We start from the raw sequence: 13404 nt of genomic DNA, 5'->3' as shown, positions 1-13404 counted from the left end.
CTGATATAGCTTCCTCTGGACCTCTTTGCTTTGTTCCTGTGTTCTTTGTTTATTCTGACGATATTCATCCACTGCATGAACTAAATGGTCATTAAAATTTCTATGAGATCCTGATGTAGACAGTCCAACCACATCCTCTAGCTTGGCTTTGATTGAGCTAGGTAGAATCTCTATCACAGAGTTTCTGAACATGACCGAAAACACAGGATGGATCTCAGGATTCTCATTCGTCTCCAAGCGCCATCTGTCCACTTGGGCCTGGAGGTAGGATGCAGGATTCTCTGTGTCGTTGATAGGGAGACCTCTCATGTTTTTATGATCGATATGGGTCGGAAACTCCCTTCTGAGTGTGGCCCACATCGCCACTCTGTAATGATCAAGTGTAGTCTTATCATATTTTCCATCCAGTATATTCAACCCTCCATTCCTCAGTACAAACTCCATTTTAGATAACCCCAATACTCTTGCTAACAGAGCTTTCAGGTCCCCCACTGCCATTAGCTTTCCCACTGTGAGTTCCTCAAATGTTCTAATCCATTTAGACGCCCCGTTATGTATGTTAGGGAGTTTAGCAATGACTCCCTCCAATTCCTGTGAACCCCACGGTTGATAATGGACCTGTTGTCCTTCGACTAGAATAGGATAGTTCCCTGGAGAAGTTTCGGGTGCCCTTTTCCCCCTTTGTGATTTTCTTAGTTTCTCATCTAACTCGAGTGGTGTGGGGCTTAGTACTGCTGTACTGCAGCCAGGCTCCTCTGCCCCTTGTGTCCCAGACCACTCCTCCTTTCTTTTGTTCCGCTTCTTTAATTTCCTTTTAGCATTCTTAGTAATGTGTTTTACACATGGTTGTGATGACCCTTCACCAACATGCTCAATGTCATCCTCCTCCTCTCCTTCATTCTCGTTTTCACCCTCACTACAACAAATGTCAGCATTGTTACACTCTTCCTTTGTGATTATTTTTCTGGCCACTCGTTGTAATGAGCGCCACCTCTCTCCCTCCTCTTCGAACAAAGCTAGCACTAAGCTTTCCCTGTCCTTCTTCGCTAAGGCTGTTTTTCCACTTCTGTTATCTATGTAACTCCTTATTACTACCTCCATGTCCCGATACATTGTTGGATCAAAAGTCCCTCCCATGGGCCATATAGTACCTGCTACTTCTGTCCTTTCTTCCCAATTCTCAGAGATCTTTTTCATCTCACCTTTGAGCAATAGACGGTCTCTACTCAAAATCTCTACCGCTGTTGGTGCCATTTTTAATTATTACTTTATTACTTTATTTATCTATTCTGAAGTACACTATTTATTAATACAATTTATTTGAGTTTATTCTGCTAGTTATTTTCTATACTTTACTATCTCTTAAGCTATAAACGTGAACTCCTCCCCGGCGCTCGTCTCCCTCCCTGCTTTGCAGGCTCCTGCTCGTCCCCTGTGTGATTGCTCGTGCACGTGCAGTTAGTCAGCGCGGTGATGTCAAAGAAGATTTACACGTTTATTCAATACTTCAACAAATTAACTATTCTCTATTCGTCTAATTTATTTATGATTATCAACTACTTTAAACAAATTAACTATTCTCTGTCCGCCTAATTTATTTATGACAGAATCAACAACAACAAAAATGAACCGGGTCGTAAAAACCTCCGAGGTAACTTAATCCTAACACGACTTAAATACAGACAATAAGGCGGTTCATACAATTTCTTTATCTTATATTGAAAAATGTCCGAATTGTTTGTAATTAATTACAAATAAAAAGTTGACCGAGCATAGAAACTGGCCTTTTGGTTAATCACATGTACGGTCGGATGTATAATGAATCAATCAGAACTTCAAACAAGAATGATTGCCACAAAGCACCAAGATCAGACAAACGATGCTTCGCACAACTAGTCTATTCCTTCAAAATAATGGCTAATCACATACACACTCGACCAGATCACGAACAAACAAGAGACTCCTCAAAATACCAACTCAAACGGTACTCCAACCAAGAACCTTATCTATTCAAAAGTGCGAGAATCTGCTTTCTCAAAAATGCCAACTTCGGAAATTCACCAGTCGACATCCCAAGCAAACCTCTAAAATAAAAATGAATTCATCAACGGCAATGAATTCCAACAGACAAGAAACTTATCTATTCAAAAGTGCGAGAATCTGCTTTCTCAAAAATGCCAATATCGGAACTAGAAATTCACCAGTCAACATCCCAAGCAGACCTCTAAAATAACAAAAGTGCGAGAATCTGCTTTCTCAAAAATGCCAACAATGGAAATTCACCAGTCAACATCCCAAGCAGACCTCTAAAATAAAAATGAATTCATCAACGGCAATGAATTCCAACTCAACTCTCTGTGATTCTCTCAAACATCCAACAGGCACTTCAATCGACCTGCGGACCTGTTACTGTCCTATTGGAACTTTCCCACTAATTCGATCCTCTAGAATACAGCTACAGGACTTTATAATAGGTCTACTTGACCAAAACCTCAAAACTTAAAATAACAACAACTCGTATCAAAAATAGGGAACCACACAGCGTCTTGGTCATTTAGAACCACAGCGCCTGGGGCTTATGTGCGCGCGCACGTCAATCTCTCCCGGAGCCCCCGTATCTCTCACTCGCTCATTAATCTATAATTTCGGTTCGTTTGATCGAAGAGACACTTTACCTGCTGCTCGGCGTTCAGACGGGGCAAGAACAGATCAAACGACTCTATCCTATATATGGCAAGACAACTTACCCTTGAGCTCTGGTCGTATGATCCGTTCGCGTCCCGTCCTCTGGCCCGGCAGCTGGCGAGTCCCTATTTCCTCCTGTTCGCGACGCCAAATATGTTGAAGATTAACCGAGATATAAAACACTTAGACTAATTCAAGAGAGAGAGTAAAATGAAAACGAGGGGTCCGGAGCAAGAATTGACAAAAGACTTTATCGTGCAGCAAAACAACAACGACAACAGCCTGAGTGGGTTTGCAAAGTCACTGGCCCCACATCGGGCTGCAGCCTCACTTATACACGTATAGGAATTTCTTTGTTTACAATGGAGTCACAATGGGGTTTCCGCCCGTCAATCTTCGTCACAGCATGTTATCAACTGCCCAGTTCAGTGGTCTGCATGGATCAACCTCATTAGCCAAGATGACCCAAGGCTAAAAAGGCTGAGGTCAACTTTAGCTTGACCCAAGGCTGAAAGGCCTTAGACCAACTTAGCTTCCCCCCAGTTCCCTATACATTCCTGTGCACCATCTGTTCTGAATCCAGATTCTGCAAACACAATGCTTTCCACTATTTAAAATATAAAACCTATTAATAATCATGGTTTATCATAGAATATACTCACTAATTTCTACCACAGCGTGCACTTATCTAACATGCCCTGGGAATGTATTAATATTCTATGAAACTTAAAACTGGACCATTTATTCGTTAGAGTTGGATTCAAACTCAATGCAGGACCACTATTGGAGTGGATTGGACGAATGTGGGAACGAAATTAATTGTTTGGAGTGCCGCGGCAAAACGAATGAGCGCAGTTAACTTCATATCGGCCCAAAGGCAATACAATGCGCTTTACAAAGGAGAAAGGTGAGAACATAGCCCGCCCTAGACCCACCGTTCCACACTAATTCCAAAGTCCAATCAGACCCAGACCAGGTGTGCAGCAGTGGCGAAGCTAGACATCGAGCTAGAAGCTCGAGGATGTATGAAATAGCCTCGAGCGCTAGACCTCGAGCTTCTAGCTCGCGTGGATGATGATGCTGATGCTGCGTGTTCCCTCCCTCCCTCCCTCCCTCCCTCCCTCCCTCCCTCCCGGTTAGCGTAATGCTCATCCCTAACCATGCTAGCCTGGCTCTGTGTCTCCACGAGGCTCAGTAGGAAGCTCGTCATCCTAGCGCTGATGCTGCGTGTGAACCTTTATGTTTACTGTTGTACAGAGTGTTGAAGTTACAATTAAAGCAGCACATTCTTTATTCTCCCCTCCCTCCCTCCCACACCTCCCTCCCATTAGGAGCCTTTCCCCAATACTTTTATGGCCTCTGAAGTGATACTTCCCAGGCAGGTTCTGCCTGACGCCTCCAAACACACACACACACACACACACACACACACACACACACACACACACACACACACACACACACACACACACACACACACACACACACACACACACACACACACCTGTCTCTGGACGTGGAGGAGCTGACGGGCGAGGTCACGACAGAGCCTCCGTCCGGAGGGACCGTGAAGAAGCATGACTTCTTCAGGTCCACCTTTTCTGAGAGGGACAGCCTGTGTGGGGGGTTGGGCGCACACGCACACACACACACACACACACACACACACACACACACACACACACACACACACACACACACACACACACACACAGTGTTCCTGTTGAGAAGTGCTAGCACTGCGTTGTACTTCCATTGAACCATTGCACAATATACAAACCACCAAGAGGCTTTTTGTTGGGGTGGTCTGCATTATGAGTATTAGCTGAGCTCATAGACACATTAATATTGTACACATTCAGCATTGATTATGTCATAACGATGTTTTCCTTTCAAAGTCCAGTCAGAGTAACTGCAGTGTAAATAATCCAACAAATGTGTGTGCTTCTTTGTGTGTGCGTGCATGCATGTACATTAGAGCATGTGTTTATGATTGTGTGTGTGCAAGACATTTAAAGAGTGTGCCTTTTAGTTTCCGGCTCCGTTCAGAGGCCACTTTAACATCCCATAAGGGGGGGGGGGGAATGTTTGAAATCAGCTTCTACACACACACACACACAGCATGTGTGTGCGTGTGTGGGTGTGTGTGTGTGCTCCCTTACCTTTAGTCGTTTCACGGCCGTTGAAGAAACAGGCCATACGAATACTGCCCCCGAGATCCGAGGCCGCCCCGATCACGGCCCGGCCCCCAGCGGGCTGCCTTCTGCCCCTGACGGGGGACACTCACCGTAGGGGAGGGCTGCTTCTTACTGGAGACTTCATCTCTGCTGCATGTAACAGTGGTCGAGTAGCGCCCAGGCTGCCTCCATCCCCGGGTCACGCATGAGCAGGATCCCTTTAGGGGGGTACGCTTTAGTGTGTGTGTGTGTGTCAAGAGTAGGCTTTAGAGTGTGTGTGTGTGTGTGTGTGTGTGTGTCAAGAGTAGGCTTTATTGTGTGTGTGTGTGTGTGTGTGTGTGTGTGTGTGTGTGTGTGTGTGTGTGTGTGTGTGTGTGTGTGTGTGTGTGTGTGTCAAGTAGGCTTTATAGTGGGTGTTTGTGTGGGTGTCCAGAGTAGGCTTTAGTGTGTGTCAAGACTAGGCTTTATTGTGTGTGTGTGTGTGTGTGTGTGTGTGTGTGTGTGTCAAGTAGGCTTTATAGTGGGTGTTTGTGTGGGTGTCCAGAGTAGGCTTTAGTGTGTGTCAAGACTAGGCTTTAGAGTGAGTGAGTGTGTGAGTGAGTGTGTGTATTTGTGTGTGTATCTGTGTCTGTTCAAGCATTTTTGTGTGTGTGCGCTAACATGTTGTAATGTGTGTGTGTGTGTGTGTGTGTGTGTGTGTGTGTGTGTGTGTGTGTGTGTGTGTGTGTGTGTGTGTGTGTGTGTGTGTGTGTGTGTGTGTGTGTGTGTGTGTGTGTGCATTCGTGTGCGTGCATGCAAACATGTTGTAATGCGTGTGTAGTGGCAGCTTTCCAGCGGCCACTTCTGGGAGCGGATGCAACCGTACAACGCGCGTCGTAAATTATAGGTCTATTTATTTGTTCCTTCTTAGTCAATAATAAACATATGTCCCTATCGCATTCACACGGTTGAAAAATTGTTTGCCACTTCCGCCCCACATGGTCATAGGTAATCCATCAATACATCAAGCCACTTCCGCCCCACATGGTCGTAGGTAACACATCAATACATCAAGTCACTTCCGCCCCACATGGTCATAGGTAACCCATCAATACATCAAGTCACTTCCGCCCCACATGGTCATAGGTAACCCATCAATACATCAAGTCACTTCCGCCCCACATGGTCACAGGTAACCCATCAATACATCAAGTCACTTCCGCCCCACATGGTCACAGGTAACCCATCAATACATCAAGTCACTTCCGCCCCCATGGTCATAGGTAACCCATCAATACATCAAGCCACTTCCGCCCCACATGGTCACAGGTAACCCATCAATACATCAAGTCACTTCCGCCCCACATGGTCACAGGTAACCCATCAATACATCACGCCACTTCCGCCCCACATGGTCATAGGTAACCCATCAATACATCAAACCACTTCCGCCCCACATGGTCGTAGGTAACCCATCAATACATCAAGTCACTTCCGCCCCACATGGTCACAGGTAACCCATCAATACATCAAGCCACTTCCGCCCCACATGGTCGTAGGTAACCCATCAATACATCAAGCCACTTCCGCCCCACATGGTCGTAGGTAACCCATCAATACATCAAGCCACTTCCGCCCCACATGGTCATAGGTAACCCATCTATACATCAAGCCACTTCCGCCCCACATGGTCACAGGTAACCCATCAATACATCAAGCCACTTCTGCCCCACATGGTCATAGGTAACCCATCAATACATCAAGTCACAACGTCAGACGTCCCACTCCATTGGGTTAGGGTTAGGGTTAGGAACCTAACTAACCCTAACCCACATGGTCATAGGTAACCCATCAATACATCAAGTCACAACGTCCAACGTCCCACTCCATTGGCCAGACAGATTGCAGCAGTCAATCCGTTTTCACACATAGAATTACCTTATTTCTACACCATAATTCACCATACTATTAAACCATATTTCATACACTTAAATATTATAATTATTTCAACAGTGTTATCAATCTTAATCACTTAATTTGCAACATAAATATCAAATGGCTCCAACACTCCGGCCCCTAATTGGCCATAATAAGGCAATTCATAACAAGATATTCATGGGAGCCACGCAGTTCAAAAGGCCATTGCAATATTATTCATGTTTCACATTTCTTTTTTTTCCACATATTTGATTCAAAAGTTCATGAAAAGTCCAGCCAGAAAAGGCTTTCTTCTTTCAAAAATATTAACCCTTATAAAAATCAAGTGGAATTCAGAGTCCTTTCTCAAATAATATTCCAATAGTCCTTTCGATAGTCCATTCAATAGTCCCTTCAATAGTCCATTCAATAGTCCTTTCGATAGTCCATTCAATAGTCCTTTCGATAGTCCATTCAATAGTCCTTTCGATAGTCCATTCAATAGTCCATTTCAAAATCATATAATTTCACATTAATACATTTCATTTAATCTTTCTTTTTTCCATAAACATCAACAGGTAAGTATCCAACAAATTCATATGTATTCTCTTGCTCATTCAAAAGTGAAATATACTAGAAAAGGATTTCAGTATTTTATCAAAATAAATGTTATGTTTGTTAGCAGTGTAGTGTGGTGTGTGTCAGTGTGTAAGTCAGTCAGTCGGGTCAGTAAGATGGTCAGTCAGGACATGTCTTTGAGAAGACACAGCTTGGTAATAGGTCTTTCCAAGATGTTTGCTTGCGTGTGCAAACATGTTGCAGTGTGTGTGTGTGCACTGACCTGAGCTGCCCCCCGGGACCCTCTCCAGGTGGTGGGGGTTCCGGGGGATGCCGTCCAGGTGGTGGTGGGAACGGACATGTGTATGTTAATGTGTGTGTATGTTAATGTGTGTGTGTGTGTGTGTGTGTGTGTGTGTGTGTGTTTATCGGTGTAACCAGAGCTGTAAAGAAAGAGCGTCTGAGAGAGAGAGAGAGAGAGAGAGAGAGAGAGAGAGAGAGAGAGAGAGAGAGAGAGAGAGAGAGACTTACACATGTCCTCTCTCGCTCTCCCTCTTGCTTCCTCAAGTACTTCCCCTTCCAACAGTTCGGTGTGTGTATGTGTGTGTGTGTGTGTGTGTGTCTTGTGCATGCACGCACAAGAATGCACACACACAGACACACACGGACACGAATGCATGCACACGAATGCATGCACACACACACACACACACACACACACACACACACACACACACACACACTAAAGCCTACTCTTGACACACACACACACACACACACACTCTAAAGCCTACTTGACAGACACACACACACACACACACACACACACACACACACACACACACACACACACACACACACACACACACACACACACACACACACACACTAAAGCGTACCCCCCTAAAGGGATCCTGCTCATGCGTGACCCAGGGAGGGAGGCAGCCTGGGCGCTACTCGACCACTGTTACATGCAGCAGAGATGAAGTCTCCAGTAAGAAGCAGCCCTCCCCTGCGGTGAGTGTCCCCCATCAGGGGCAGAAGGCAGAAGCTGATTTCATACATCCCCCCCCCCCCCTTATGGGATGTTAAAGTGGCCTTTTAACAGAGCCGGAAACTAAAAGGCAATCTCTTTAAATGTCTTGCACACACACAGTCATAAACACATGCTCTAACGTACATGCATGCATGCATGCACACACAAAGAAGCACACACATTTGTTGGATTATTTACACTGCAGTTTCTCTGACTGGACTTTTAAAGGATAACATGGTTATGACATAATCAATACTGAATGTGTACAATGTCAATGTGTCTAGTTAATACTCATAATGCAGATCCTAATCCCCTTTTTAAAGTGTACGAATATTAAGGTGGCACCAAACCAAAACATCTACCCACCCGACCTTTGACCCAAAATATCCACCATCATGCACCTTAATCAAGTAAAATAAGAATCTTTATAAATATATATATATATATATATATATATATATATATATATATATATATATATATATATATATACCGTATTTTCCGGACTATAAGCCGCGTTTTTTTTGTAGTTTGGCTTGCCCTGCGACTTATATTTCGAAGCGACTTATATGCCAAAATTGTGCGTACATAATCTTCGGCCGCAAGATGGCACCGTCATTCATTAGGCCTACAACTGAACGCTGCAAGCCTACTGCACCACCGAATAAATTATATTCTCGTCGTCATCGTCCTCAATGTCCTCCGGTTCAACCAAAGCTACCCCAGCCTTAGCTGCAATGTTGTGCAACATAGCTGTCACACATATCACAGCGCATGACTTGGCCGGCGAAAACTGGAGCCCTCCGCTGGACTACGCGTCCGGTGGAATCCCGGTGTCACTGAATTCGGTATACTCTCAGAACTACGAGTGGGACCGACACACCTATATTGCTATTGCAATTTTATTCAGTCTCTCCAGACTAAACGTTCTTGTTTAAATGTTTAAAAATAAATGCGACTTATACACCGATGCGACGTATATATGTTTTTTTCCTCGTCATGGAGCATTTTTTGACTGATGCGACTAATACTCGGGAGCGACGTATAGTCCGGAAAATACGGTATATATATATATATATATATATACCCACTAAAAGATGTCCACTTCTTACTTTTATTTTATTTTTATTGTATTTTATTTATTTATTTATTTATTTATTTATTTATTTATTTATTTATTTATTTATTTATAATCTTATCTTATCTTCTATGATTGTAGGGTTCGCTTGTAGGGTATTTATATTTATATTTCTATTGTATGGAGCACATATGCCCGTAGAGTTCAGGGCCTCCTCTCGGCGGACTGGACTCCGGGGTCGTGACCTCTGCCCCCCTGCCCCCCGCCCCGTCCAGGACTGGTGTCCAGTGACACCCAGCCCCCGCCCGTCTCGGGCCGCTTGGAGGAGGGCCTGAGCCTGGGGCCCGTGTGCCGCTGCGCCGGAGACCTGCTGCCCGTGCTCCAGGTCAGGGCCCGGCGCCCAGAGGTGAGATCCGCCCGGCGACGGCCTCCCATTGGACGGCTCCGCCTCTCACCCGCGGCCTCTGAGGCAGAACTCTGGTTGTCATGACGGACAGCGCCGTGGTTCTGAATGGTGCCGGAGGTCGTAGCGCGGCTTAATGGCGGCGGCGGTGGGAGCGCTTTGATTGGAAGCATGACCGGCTCATTCGGGTTACGACACACCACAACAAAAAGCCTCGGGGGGGGTTTGTATATTGTGCAAAGTTTAAATGGAAGTACACCGCAGTGCCAGCAACACTGTGTGTGTGTGTGTGTGTGTGTGTGTGTGTGTGTGTGTGTGTGTGTGTGTGTGTGTGTGTGTGTGTGTGTGTGTGGAGGAGGGGGGGGGGGGGGGGGGAGGGAGGCTCCAGTAATGAGTTGATCAATCAGCAGTGGAGAGATGGTCTCTGGGTAGGTCTGCGCTCTCTCGCTTGTCGCTCTGTCCCTGTCCCTGTCCCTCTCCCTCTCTGTCTCTTTCTCTCTCTCTCTCTCTCTCTCTCTCTCTCTCTCTCTGTCTCTCTCTCTCTTTCTCTCTCTCTCTCTCTCTCTCTCTCTCTCTCTCTCCGTCTCTCTCTCTGTCTCTGTCTCTGTGTTTACGTGTGTGTGTGTGTGTGTGTGAATCAAGAAGAGTTCTAGGAAAGCAGAACCACTGCGCTAGCTTGTGGGGGAGAACAGGAAGTCTCGTTCAGGAAGCAAAAGTTAAGCGTTAAACCCAAACCACAGTCACTTGGAGGCACTTCTCTCTTTATGGAGACAAAGAACAACACTTTATGAACCAGTCTGATAAAAACCATTATAAAGGGAGTCCAAAGAATATAAAAAAGAAAGTGATTACTTGAAAAGACGAAGGTTTTCTCACAATGGCCTCTGATATCACTTCCTGGTTCTGAAGTATGTTTGGGTGGTATCCCCTAGTGACTATATGTTTGGGTGGTGTCCCCTAGTGACTGTATGTTTGGGTGGTGTCTCCTAGTGACTGTATGTTTGGGTGGTGTCTCCTAGTGACTGTATGTTTGGGTGGTGTCTCCTTGTGACTGTATGTTTGGGTGGTGTCCCCTAGTGAGTGTATGTTTGGGTGGTGTCTCCTGGTGACTGTATGTTTGGGTGGTGTCTCCTAGTGACTTCATGTTTGGGTGGTGTCCCCTAGTGACTGTATGTTTGGGTGGTGTCTCCTGGTGACTGTATGTTTGGGTGGTGTCCCCTAGTGACTGTATGTTTGGGTGGTGTCCCCTAGTGACTGTATGTTTGGGTGGTGTCTCCTAGTAACTGTATGTTTGGGTGGTGTCTCCTGGTGACTGTCTGTTTGGGTGGTGTCTCCTGGTGACTGTATGTTTGGGTGGTGTCCCCTAGTGACTGTATGTTTGGGTGGTGTCCCCTAGTGACGGTATGTTTGGGTGGTGTCTCCTAGTAACTGTATGTTTGGGTGGTGTCTCCTGGTGACTGTCGGTTTGGGTGGTGTCTCCTGGTGACTGTATGTTTGGGTGGTGTCCCCTAGTGACTGTATGCTTGGGTGGTGTCTCCTGGTGACTGTATGTTTGGGTGGTGTCTCCTAGTAACTGTATGTTTGGGTGGTGTCCCCTAGTGACTGTATGTTTGGGTGGTGTCTCCTGTGGCCGGTTGCACCAACTGGGCGTAAGCCTGGTCGTAACTACGCCTGGTCGTAACTTGGCGTTCTAAGTCCAACCTAACCGTTACGCCGGTTGCACCAACTGGGCTTAGCGTTCTTTTCACTAAGACCAGGCGTAAATCCTACGCCTGGTCAGGGGCAGGCGTAGAGTTGAAATTCCAGGCTGTTTCTATAGCAATTACATCCAATCCAATGAAGCGCTACCACCATCCTTTCAACTGCTCAGTACGCTTCGCTAAACTGCATTTCAAAGCACAGCCGGCGATATGATCAGTGTTCACAGATCGACTGCCTGTCGGGAAGATATCGCTGGCCGATTAGTCCGTTCTCAACTTATAATCAGTTGTGAATGTTGTTTTAACTATGTTTATATGTTTTATATAGGCCGACACATTAAACAAATCTCTCCTACAGTCTCAAAACAACTCAATTTAGCTCCTTGTCATTTGATGATGTTCAATGCATTGCTTCTGTCAAAAAGAACCATTCCCGTCTAAATGCCTGCTCGTCGTAAACCAGACATTACAAATACATATTTTAATGATATTTGTTTGCAGTGTTTTATTGTTAGGCATTAACACAATTGATGAATGACAATGAGTGAACGAATGAATTATTTATTTTGGTGTCCAACAGCATGTCAAGTAAAATAGTAAACAGCTGTTGTCACGAGGTATCCTAGCAACGCGGTGATATGCGCATTCCATGGAGCATTCACATGGCCGCGCATGGCTAAGACCGGGCGTAGTTAAGACCAGGCGTACGTCCCGTTGGTGCAACCGGCGTTAGTTCCATTCTAACGCCAGGTCGTAACTAAGACCTACTTAGCAGTTACGACCAGGCTTAGTTACGCCCAGTTGGTGTAACCGGCCCCTGATGATGCTGTTGCAAAAAGTGTAGGTACTGCTGGGAGTTGAACCCAGGGTCTCCTGTTTACAAGACAGGCGCTTTCACCAGCTAAGCCACAGTACCCCTATTGTATTGTTTTCTTGAGACACCAATGAAAAAGGTCTCATGTAGCGTGACCCGATCATGTGTTAAGCTATCAGAACTGGCGGCTAAAGGAATTCCAATTGAGTAGGTTACTTACATTATACAACTTACTGATGTGATTAGAACACTGCCTCTTCTGTGAACTAGACGGTCACTATGACAGTCCCAGCCACAGCACCCCTCTCAGTTCAGGAGAAATGCTTCAGCAAAAACACGGAATGTCCAGACATAGGTAAGTTATTACTTCTGACTTTATCCAGGAGCTCTCGGGTTCATGTTTACAGCATACCGGATGAAGACTCACGTGAAAGGCCCTCCCACGGCCGTAACACCCACTAGAGTAAACATCAACAGCTACGTTACGACAGCCGTAAAGCAGAGTACCGTAAACACTCTAATACTCTGACATCTCCCCTTTTTAGTTCTACTTTCCTCAATAAAGTAAACAGATAAACATTCTGTAAAGAACAATGCTATTCTGTAGCAATAAGCAGGACCACATTAAACATCCTGTGAAATGTAAACAATGTCATTCTTCATTAAATATCAATAAACGACATTCAACCCTTGGTCTGTCTTCTGTAGTACTTATATTCAATAAACCTTTAGATTATCAAACGATTATCAAATTACTTTTCACTATAAGATAACAGTTTGCATTCCTGAACTCTTTTGATATTAAAACACATCAGTTTATAACATTCTATGGAACTCTTTTTCTTTTTATTTGGCTTTACCACCTGGAACTCTTTTATGTGGTTTAAAGGTTACCACACCTGGAACTCTTTTCCCTTCTTCCCCCCCAAAGGCCATGAGTGCGAGGACATGTTAACTCACAAGTCCAGTCTGATGACTGGCTTAGAGATCCGTCCAGACCTGGTCTGTGACAGATTTTCAGCACCAGCATGCATGCTGACACTGGAGTCCCCCTGCT

General features: G+C 45.2%; 1 non-coding gene across 1 annotated transcript; it reads right to left on the bottom strand.

Annotated features, from left to right (window-relative positions):
• Nucleotides 1-12375: 12375 nt before the first annotated feature.
• On the bottom strand, nucleotides 12376-12449 carry trnat-ugu (transfer RNA threonine (anticodon UGU)). Its single transcript has one exon. It is a non-coding gene; the product is annotated as a tRNA-Thr (tRNA).
• Nucleotides 12450-13404: the final 955 nt, after the last annotated feature.

Source organism: Gadus chalcogrammus, unplaced genomic scaffold, assembly GCF_026213295.1.
Source record: "Gadus chalcogrammus isolate NIFS_2021 unplaced genomic scaffold, NIFS_Gcha_1.0 GACHA076, whole genome shotgun sequence".
Classification (NCBI taxonomy): Eukaryota; Metazoa; Chordata; class Actinopteri; order Gadiformes; family Gadidae; genus Gadus; species Gadus chalcogrammus.
The sequence above is the reverse complement of the archived record's forward strand: the minus strand, read 5'-3'. Positions and strand labels throughout refer to the sequence as shown.